This window comes from Nicotiana tabacum, chromosome 17 (assembly GCF_000715075.1).
Source record: "Nicotiana tabacum cultivar K326 chromosome 17, ASM71507v2, whole genome shotgun sequence".
Lineage (NCBI taxonomy): Eukaryota > Viridiplantae > Streptophyta > Magnoliopsida > Solanales > Solanaceae > Nicotiana > Nicotiana tabacum.
Window position 1 is genome coordinate 134024868 of NC_134096.1, and position 11685 is coordinate 134036552.

The 11685-nt window shown below is 38.4% G+C and overlaps 1 pseudogene; it reads left to right on the forward strand.

The window, feature by feature from the left end:
- Window positions 1-312: 312 nt before the first annotated feature.
- Window positions 313-8946, forward strand: LOC107804462 (uncharacterized; annotated as a pseudogene).
- Window positions 8947-11685: the final 2739 nt, after the last annotated feature.

An 11685-nucleotide genomic window follows, 5' to 3' on the forward strand; every position in this document is an offset into this window, starting at 1 on the left:
CATAATTTGATTTTTCTTATAATATGGACTTCATTTTCAAACCTGTTAGTCCATAAGTTTATTCATTTCCACTCAATAACATAATTTTTCAAGTGTTTAGTCCATTAGTTGACTGACACCTGTGACCACAACTCACAACCAGTCAAAAATATTCCATCAGCGGTTGACTTACTTCCACTCTGATATTGACACTCCAAACACTAACAACAGTATATTGGTATCCTGTGAATTTATATCATTAAATAGATCATCCAAGATCTTTGCATTGTTCATTCTTGTTTTAGGAAAAGGAGAAACCTGCTTCTTATAATTATGGACAAAAGTTGCAGTCTTCTCTTTGCTCTTGCAGTTTTCATTTTGCTTCATCACCATACTTCACTGGCTAAGTTTCCCAATATCAGCACTGATGAAGCTGCTCTTCTTGCCTTGAAATCTCACATTTCTTCTTCTGATCCTAACAACATCTTAGCAACTAACCGGTCTTCTTCCAGCCCAGTATGCAGCTGGATTGGAATCACTTGCAGCTCTCGCCACCATAGAGTCGCAGCTTTGGATATTTCTAGCATGCAACTTTATGGTACTATTCCTCCACACCTTGGAAACCTCTCATTTCTCGCTTCCCTCATCATCAGCAACAACAAATTCCATGGGGAGTTTCCAGAAGAATTGGCTCATTTGCAGAGGTTGAAAATGTTTCGTTGCTCAAGAAATAACTTCATTGCTGCTATTCCATCAATTTTTAAGTTTGTTGCCAAACCTTCGCTTTGTTTACCTATTCGAAAACCAGTTTTTCGGAGGAATCCCATCTTCCCTTTCCAATCTAACACAGCTGAAAGAGTTGAGTATGTCTAGAAATTATCTCGAAGGAGAGATCCCTCGAGAACTTGGTGATCTTCGTCATATGACTATCCTAGTTCTGCAAGATAACCAGCTTAGAGGCCCTATACCACCATCAATCTTTAACATTACAACAATGCAAATCATTGCTCTTTCCAAAAACAATCTTACTGGTAAGGTTCCAACAACTATATGTGACCATCTTCCTGACTTGGAAGTGCTTGCCATCTCTAAAACCCACCTAGGTGGCGTTATTCCACCAAACTTAGAAAAATGCAGAAAGCTTGATATTATGATATTGTCTAATAATGAGTTCATTGGAACTGTACCAAGAGAGTTAGCCAACTTGACAGCTCTTACAGAATTATATCTTGGAGTACAAAACTTGGGAGGTAGTGTGATATTTCCTTACAAGAAAAAACTGAAGTTTGCTTATTTTTTCTCTTCCATCAAATTGATACTCATATTTTCCCCACTTGATAGGAGAGATACCTGTGAAGCTAGGTAATCTTAAGAAACTACGATCACTGTCATTATACCACAATGAGTTTACTGGTTCTATCCCTGCAAGTATTTTCAACATATCAGCAATGCAGAACCTAGCACTTGAACAAAACAGGCTTTCAGGTCAGAGGCGGATCCAGGATTTAAATTCTATGGATTCAGCCTTTAAGATTTTTAGCATTAAACTCATTATATTTTTAAAGTTATGGGTTCAAATTTTATTAAATTTTACACATAAATTTATGCTCCGCATCGAAAGTTATAGGTTCAGTTCAACCTGTTACTTATATGCTACATAGGCCCCTGTTTGAGGTACTCTACCATCAGATTTAGGCCATGGAATGCCCAGCATAGAAAAATTTAATTGTGCATATAATCATATGAGTGGTTTTATCCCTGCTTCTATCTCAAATTTTTCAAGACTTATAGGTCTTGATCTCGGAATCAATAGTTTCACAGGCCCAATTCCTGAGTCACTTGGTAACTTAGAATACCTTGAGATGCTGAACTTGCAGTGGAACGATTTTTCCAGTGATTCAGCAATGAGATTCCTGACATCTTTGACAAACTGTAGGAAATTAAGGGTCCTCAGTTTTGCTGAGAATCCGTTAGATGGTGTTTTTCCTGCATCAGTTGGAAATTTTTCTGCTATGCAAATTTTTGAAGGACAGGGTTGTAAACTGAAGGGCGTCATTCCAGAAGAAATTGGTAATCTTACTGGAATGACAAGGATGAGTCTGCAAAACAATGAGTTGGCTGTATTAACCATCTTATCTTATGGTTATCTTGACTAAGCCATAGTATAATATCTTCTTAATCTCTTGTTACTGATTGGTACAGTTTGAATAAGTCTCCTCATAATTTGGAGCATCTTTAGGAGTAGATATTAGTTTCTATTATATAGGAGCTTCTGTAGAAGACAGTTAACTTTACTTCAGCTCTAGTTTGTTGTAATTTATGTATTTAAGGCTTGTTATCAAATTCAATACAATCATCCTTTGACCTCCTTATCAACTGAACTTTATATGGTATCAGGGCATCAATAAACTCCACCGAGTTAGATCCAATTCATTCCCTTTAAACTTCCTGCATCCATGGCTTCAGTCATAAACTCTGGTGATGCTACTGCTGCCAGCAGCAATCCTGCAGCCTCTGCTACCACTCATGTGGTACAATTTAATCATGTTGCTCAGTTACCTATTAAACTACAAGGTAACCTCAACTTCTCAACTTGGAAAGCTCAACTTGTGATGCTATTAAATGGTCACCAACTCATGGGACATCTTGACGGAACCATAACTGCACCTTCACCTACTATTATCCAAAATAATCTTACTGTACCAAATCCCAAGTATCAAATCTGGTTCTCTCAGGATCAATTGATCCAACAAGCAATGATGGCATCCGTCGATCCTACTATTGCTCCAACTGTTGCCACAGGTTCATCTGCTCACAAAGCATGGGAACTTCTTCACACGGCTTACGCCAGCAAGAGTCATACTCGCATCTTTAGCTTGCGAGATCAATTGCAAAACACCAAGAAGGCCTCGAAATCCATTGCAGAGTATTTACAGGAGGTCCGCTCTCTCTCTGATGCTCTCAAAGTTGTCGGTTCACCTGTCACTGATGACGAACTTGTTGTCAAAATTCTAAGTGGCCTTGGCCCTGAGTATCGCGAAATATCTGTTGCGATATGCGCACGAGACTCCTCTCTGAGCTTTGAGGAATTATTTCACAAGCTCACAGATCACGAGCTTTTCCTCAAACACCAAGACCTTGAGAAATCATCTTCTATGATTACAGCAGTTGTAGCCCAGAAAACCAACACGCCTCCTCAATTCAACAGGAACAACCGCCATTTCAACAATCAGCCATGGAAATCATCTCAGCCTCGACAATGGCATTCCAATAATCAGCAAAATTCGAGACAATCTAAGCAATATGTCAAATGCCAATTGTGCCAAAAGATTTGGCACACGGCAGATGTTTGTCGCTCCAAGTCGCACAATCACTTTGAAGCTAAAGCTAACTTTGCTTCTAGCATGCAGTCAACTAGAAACTCCTGGGTTCTAGACTCTGGTGCAACGCACCATGTTACTGCAGAGCCTCACAACCTTGAAGAGTATACAGAAAATGAGGAAATATCCATGGGTGACGGTAAAACCATTCCCATCACTCATACTGGTTCAACTCAAATACAAGCATCTAAAACTGCTTTCAAGCTTTCTAACACTCTTTGTGCTCCATCAATTAAAAAGAATCTAATTTCAGTTGCTAAGTTTTGCCAAGATAACCTAACATCTGTTGAATTTTTTTCTTTTACTTTTGTTGTGAAGGACCTGCATACTCTGAAGCCGCTGGTACAAGGCCAGAATAAAAATGGACTCTATGAATGGCCGCATCTGCAACCCACACCACCATCAGTCAGCCTTGTCTCCATTAAAGCCCCACTTCATCTCTGGCATTGTCGATTGGGTCATCCACATTCTACGATTTTAAATTTTTTTTTGAAAAAGTTTTCTTTACCTGTTTCTACCAAAAAAAGAAAATTAAATTTTGTAATGCTTGTTCTTCTAATAAAGCGCATCGTTTGCCATTTCAACGACTCACTTTGTCCAGTAATATTCCTCTTCAGATTGTTTTTAGTGATTTATGGGGACCATCACCCGTTTTATCACTAAACAAAAAATTATATTACTGTATTTTTGTTGATCAATACACCAAATATACTTGGTTGTATATACTTAAAAATAAACGTGAGGTTGCATCGATATTTAAACAATTTCATCCTTTGGTAGAAAATTTCTTCAAAACAAAAATTTCTTCAATTTATACAGATGGAGGGGTGAGTTTATAGGTCTTCACCCCTATCTTCAGCAAAATGGCATTGAACACTTAATTTCACCTCCCTACACACCACAACGTGTTGCCATAGCTGAACGTCGACATCGCTATATTATTGAAACGGCTAAAACTCTTCTTCATGAAGCATCTTTACCACCTGAACTATGGTCTTTTGCCTGTCATCATGTTGTCTACCTTATTAATCGACTTCCCACACCCATCCTAAATAATCAGTCACCTTACCAAAAGTTATTTGGTCAATCTCCTAACTATACCACACTAAAAGTTTTTGGTTGTCTTTGTTACCCATGGCTTAAACCTTACACCAAAAATAAACTTGAACCCAGATCCACCTCGTGTGTGTATTTAGGTATTTCTCACACTCACCACGCTCATATCTGCTTTGACCCGACACAGTCTAAAATTTTCATAAGTCGTGATGTTCAATTTTTTGAAAAAATTTTCCCTTTTAAAAAAATGTTCATACATTTACAAAAAAATACTTCCAAAGTATGTTGGGAAGTGGTTAACTCAAAAGAGGACAGTCCAAATACAATTCAAATACCACCTCCCTCTATCCCATCGCTTATTCCAGTCTTTTTAGAGTCCAACTTTCAACATTCTACTGATTCCAATAGAGATATTCACTCCAACAACAACAGCCAAGTACCAGCAGCTGCAGAGAATTCAGGTAATACACAACTCACTGCTCTTTCTTCTTTGCAACTCCCCGCACTTTCTCCTTCACAAAATACTGCTACAAATAAGCAACAACCTCCTCCTTTGCTCACATATCAGAGACGCAGAACCACAGCCAGCAACATGCCATCCCAACAACCATTATCAACCACCAGAGAAGCCCCTCCTCCAACCTCCACTTCGGCACTCTCTGACAGTCTAAATACCACAAACCCATCTACAATTGATCCCTCCCCTACAATACCACCAGAACCAACTCGCATTATAACCAGGTCACAGAATAATATTTTCAAGCCCAAAAGAACATTCTTTTTTCTGACCCATTTGTCTCCTACGCCTATAACATTCAAACAAGCTAACAAACATGAAGAGTGGAGACAAGCAATGAAAGCCGAATATGATGCTTTGATGAAAAATCAGACTTGGGAATTGGTACCGCGAGATCCAACCACAAATGTTGTGGACTTCAAATGGTTGTACCGAATCAAAAGAAAAGCGGATGGTTCCATAGAACGTTACAAAGCTCGTCTAGTTGCAAAAGAGTTCACGCAGCGTCCTGGCTTAGATTTTCATGAGACATTCAGTCCCGTTGTTAAACCAATAACGGTAAGGCTAGTGTTATCAATAGCTGTGCAACACAGATAGCCAATCCATCAACTTGATGTCAATAATGCTTTCCTGCAAGGGAAATTGGATGAAGAAGTTTTTATGTCTCAACCTCGAGGCTTTGTTAATCCCCAATTTCCATACCATGTTTGCAAACTGAAAAAGGCTATTTATGGCCTCAAACAAGTCCCCCGGGCTTGGTATACTGCCTTGCATGAACATTTACAGAAGATGGGCTTTGTTAAATGTCAATTTGACACCTCTTTATTTGTATTGAGGCATTCGGCTGCAACTATTTATGTGCTCGTCTATGTTGATGATATTTTGGTCACTGGAAATCATCCACTATTGATTAAATTTGTTATCAGTTCCTTGGCAAATCGATTTTCATTGAAGGATCTTGGCCATTTAAACTATTTCTTGGGTGTTGAAGTTAAGCAAGTACCAGATGGTCTCATTCTCTCTCAATCTGAATATATTTTGGACATTCTTTCCGAACTGGATATGGATAATTGTAAAGCCGTTTCTATTCCTACATGTTCCAGTCAACTGCTTCGGGTAGTCGATGGTTCCCCCCCTACTGATGCAACGTGCTACCGACGCACCCTTGGCAAATTGCAGTATTTGTCCTTCACTCGGCCTGATATATCTTATGCAGTCAATAAATTATCGCAATTTATTCATGCTCCGACTGATAAACATTGGAAAACGGTTAAAAGAGTACTACGGTATCTCAAAGAAACAGCAAGTTCAGGCATTCGCATCCTTCGCAGCTCAGACTCTAATCTGTATGTGTATGCTGATGCCGATTGGGCAGGCGACCCGAACAACAGAATATCTACATCAGGTTATATCCTTTTCTTTGGTCCGAATCCAGTCAGCTGGTCATCAAAAAAGCAACATGCCGTGGCTCGCTCATCCACCGAAGCAGAGTATAAATCAGTTGCCAATGCACTTTCGGAGCTCACTTGGGTGCGAAACTTACTCCGTGAGTTACATGTCACCATTCCGAAGATGCCAACAATCTTCTGTGATAATGTTGGAGTTACTTATTTATCTCACAACCCAGTATTTCATACCCGCATGAAACATGTTGCTGTAGATTTCGCATATGTCCGAGACCAAGTTCAAGCTCATCAAGTTCATGTTAAGCATACTCATGTTTATGATCAACTTGCTGATACCTTCACCAAGCCACTACCTAAACCAGCCTTTGCTAGGTGTCGTTCAAAGTTAGGCATTGTTGCACCATGTCTAACTTGAGGGGGTGTATTAACCATCTTATCTTATGGTTATCTTGACCAAGTCATGGGATAATATCTTCTTAATCTCTTGTTACTGATTGGTACAGTTTGAATAAGTCTCCTCATAATTTGGAGCATTTTTAGGAGTAGATATTAGTTTCTATTATATAGGAGCTTCTGTAGAAGACAGTTAACTTTACTTCAGCTCTAGTTTGTTGTAATTTATGTATTTAAGGCTTGTTATCAGATTCAATACAATCATCATTTCACCTCCTTATCAACTGAACTTTATAGGCTGGACATATTCCAAAAACTGTCCAAGACATGTTGAAACTTCAAGAACTTTACCTATATGGAAACAAGATAGAAGGAACCATACCAAATGTTATCTGTAATTTAAAGAGTCTTGGTGCATTAGATTTGTCAGGAAATCATTTTTCTGGTTCAGTGCCAGCGTGCTTAGGGAACGTTACCAGTTTGAGGAACTTTATCTATCTTACAACAGGCTGAATTCAGGATTACCTATAAGCTTGGGGAACCTTAAAGATTTGATAGAGTTCAATGTTTCATCCAATCTATTAAGTGGGAAAATTCCTCTAGAGATTGGAAATTTAAAGGCTGCAACACTCATTGATCTATCAAAAAATAATTTTTCTGGTAAGATTTCTAACACTTTAGGGGGTCTTGATGAATTGATTAAACTTTCTCTAGCACATAATAAATTAGGCGGGCCTATTCCGGATTCATTTGGCAAAATGTTGGCCTTGAAAGTCTTGGATTTGTCTTTTAACAATCTTAGTGGTGAAATTCCAAAGTCACTAGAAGACCTTATGAATCTCAATTCTCAAATATCTAAATATCTCATTCAATAAACTCAGTGGATTGATTCCCACTGGAGGTCCTTTTGCAAATGCCACAGTTCAATCTTTCTTGTCCAATGATGCTCTTTGTGGCGATTCTAAGTTTCATGTGTCACCATGTGTCGTCAAATCTACTAAGAGGTCAAAGAGGAAAAAGGCAATCTTGGCTTTGTACGTCCTTTTGGGAGTGGGGCTGCCATTTCTTGCATTAGCCCTTGCATATGTATTTTTAAGATTGCGAAAGAAAAAGAAGAATGCAGGTCAAGCAGATGTGACTCTGGTCAAAGGGCATGAAAGAATTTCCTATTATGAACTTGAACAAGCAACAGAAGGATTTAGTGAAAGCAACTTGCTTGGTAGTGGGAGTTTCAGCATGGTCTATAAAGGGATGCTTAGGGATGGTACTCTTTTGGCAGCAAAGGTATTCAATGTGCAATTAGAGGGTGCATTCAAAAGTTTTGACACAGAATGTGAGATGCTAAGAAACCTCCGCCATCGAAATCTTACTAAAGTCATCACTAGTTGCTCTAACCTTGATTTCAGAGCATTAGTATTAGAATACATGCCGAATGGTACACTTGAAAAATGGCTATACTCTCATAACTTTTTCTTAGACATGTTGCAGAGATTGAATATAATGATAGATGTTGCATCTGCAATGGACTATCTTCACAATGGCTATTCAACACATGTGGTGCATTGTGACTTGAAGCCAAGCAATGTCTTGCTAGATCAAGATATGGTTGGCCATGTCAGTGATTTTGGCATTGCAAAATTGTTAGGTGCAAGAGACGCTTTTGTTCAAACTAGGATAATTGCAACCATTGGATACATTGCTCCAGGTATTATAACTTTTAAAGCTTCCCCATATCCTTAGAGTACCCAAAACACTAATTCTTTCCTTTGGATATAGATTGGTAACAACCGTTTTAGAATATTCTAGTAAGGAAGCTCTTCTAATTATTTTCGACTATGATTGCAGAGTATGGCCAAGATGGAATAGTATCCACGATCAGCGATGTTTATAGTTTTGGCATCTTGATGATGGAGACGTTTACAAGATTGCGACCAAGTGATGATAGATTTACTGGGGACTTGAGCATACGATGTTGGGTTAGTGATTCGTTTTCAAGTGGAATTCATAAGGTGGTGGATGCTAATTTAGTGGAGCAGAGGATGAAAAAGCCAACACAAAGATGCAATATATGTTATCTATCATGGAATTAGCTTTGAGCTGCACTGTAGTGATACCTGATGCAAGAATTAACATGGAAGATGCTCTTTCAACCCTCAAAAAGATCAAGCTCCTGTTTGTCAATAGTCGCCACTAGGTGGAATTAGACCATCGGCTCAGGATTGATGCTTGATTGCCTATGTCATTTGCGCTATTTAAGATGAATACAATATTGTACTTCAGCTTGTATATGTTCTTTCTTTTGCTTTCAGAACATCTCAAATTTTTTTCTTTCCAAATGACCCACCATATGACAGCTAGAATGGAGCTTCATATTTTCTTCCTACCTTTTCTAACTGCTAGAGTTTACATTAGTCTAATTATAGTCCATCATTTTCCCCTCTCTTTCAGAACAACACCGAATAATATTCTAAGATGTCACCATTATGCATTAGTTAAAGCAGTATATTTTAACGAAACCAACAATTAAAAATCATAAGAATAAACTACTTTATGCACCAAAAAGCATGTCTGTGCTATGCCATAATCAGATTACACACTAATGTTCAAGTTCATAATGCACCAATAACTATGTAATTAATGCCCTTTAAAGACACGCACGAAATATAGGCTGCCAGTACAGAGCTCCAACTTTCCAAGTTGTGTAATGAGATCAAAATATTTACAAGAACAACATCATTTCAAGTTGTGTAATGAGCTCAAAATATTTACAAGTACGACATCATTGCAAGTTGTGTAATGAGCTCAAAATATTTAGCAAGGCCTCCAAATCCTTTGCGTCAGCATATTAACAAAGTGATACATCTGTAACTAGTAGTTATCACAAATTCTTTTTTGCTTAAAAAATTTTTGCATTTCTCTCTCTCTCTAGATTGACCACCAGATTGCTAAGGCTGTGGAATATCAAACTTCACCTGATGTTTTCCAACACCTTTTCTCTGCCATCTTAGTTAGAGATCCCTATTAACTTAGGCATTGACCAAACTGAATTAGCTGGCCATTCTAATTAATACCAGTGCTTCTAGTTGGAGGCACTAAAAATTCATTTTCATGAAAACTCCAAGTTACTTTCATAATCCATCCTTTACAACTTGGAAGCTCTAACTAGACTAACAACAACAACAACAACAACAACAATATACCCAGATCCCAACAGGTGGGGTCTGGGGAGGGGTAAGGTCTGTAATATAGGTAGAGAGGTTGTTTTTCAAATTTTTGAACAAGTGAGTTGTTCAGTGACAAATTGCACTGTTGGATCGGTAGAACACTCAACAAAAATAACAACAACAACAACAACAACATACCCGGTATAATCCCACATACCCGATAGAGAGGTTGTTTCTAATAGACTCTCGACTTAGAAAGGTATGGAGGAGGAGGAGGAGGAGGAGAAGAAGAAGGAGGAGGAGAAGAAGAAGGAGAAGGAGGAGAAGAAGAAGAAGAGGGAGAAAAAGAGAGAAGAAAAAGAAAGAGAGAGAGACAGAGAGAGGGGAAAGAGGGGGGAGAGAAGAATAAGTAGCACCAAAATAGTAACAATAGGAGAAACCGATAGCTGAAACAAACTAAACAACATGATGCAATATAATTCTGGTAAATAGGAAAGTATATGCGTGCTACTAGTCCTACCGGTAAGAAAGGGGAAAACTCTCAACTACCTACTAATCTTCTACCCTAATCCTCGACCTCTACACCCTCCTATCAAGGGTCATGTACTCAGTGAGCTAAAGTCGCGCCATGTTCTACCTAATCAGCTCTCCCCGGTACTTCTTAGGTCTGCCTCGACCTCTTCTCAAACTCGGCATGGTCAACCTCTCACACCTCCTTGTCAATGCCTCTTTACACTCAACCACGTCATAATTTCTTTTTAACAATATTTATACTATTGAACTGAAGACTAAAAGGTGGTCAAGTTTGATACCTAGTAATATTATTATGACAGATGGCAAAGAAAAGAACAGAGGGTGGAAAATCGATCTCCATCGTTCCACCGGATAAATTACCATTGCCAAAAAGTTACTAGCAATTCTTGTCAAAAGATCAGTATTGAGAGCTTGACTTGAGTATTCAATGGAGTGATAGTCTTGGATTAAAATAGCCATTAACCCTCGCCTAGAAGCATCGACTTGCATTGTAAAAGGTTCTAACGAATGCGAAAACTCCCCTAGATTCTCTAATGTGTGTATGTATATAAAGTCCAACTCACTGTTGCACTTATTTTAGAAGGATCAGTATGCATCACCACGACATCAATGATATGACCAAGATACTATCAACCTGGTATTGTGCAAATGAACACTAGGATTTCTTTACAAAAATACATGGTATTCCCCCACTCAGAAACTTAAGAACTGTATCTAGATGCACCAAATATTGTAGCGTAACATTGTACATAAGTAATGTTGAAGGCCGATATGAGGTCGGAATTGGATGAAATTGGTATGGTTGGACTCATATCGGAATGGGTGTTCAGAATTTGTTAATTTGGTCGGGTTCTAGGTGCGGAACCGGGGTTGACTTTTTGATTTTACTTAAAGATCGAAGCTTTATTATTCGGAACCGTTTCATATGTATTTTATTTATGATATTAAGTTATTTTGGCTAAATTCGAGTCATCCGGAGGTTGATTCACGCGGGAAGAGCTTATTAGAGGATTGATTTAGCTTAATTGAGTTAAGTATCTTGCCTAACTTTGTGTGAGATATACTTCCCCTTAGGATTTGGTCTAATTGCATTATTTGTATTATGTGATGAGTCAAGTTCAAGTTCTTCAAGTGAAGTGCCTAAGAAAACTTAGAAAGATTAGACTTCAGTTTGTCAGTAGTTTGACACTAGGTGGAATGAGACCATCTGCTCACAATGGCTTCTCCATTACCTATTATCAGTTGCACTAAGCTTT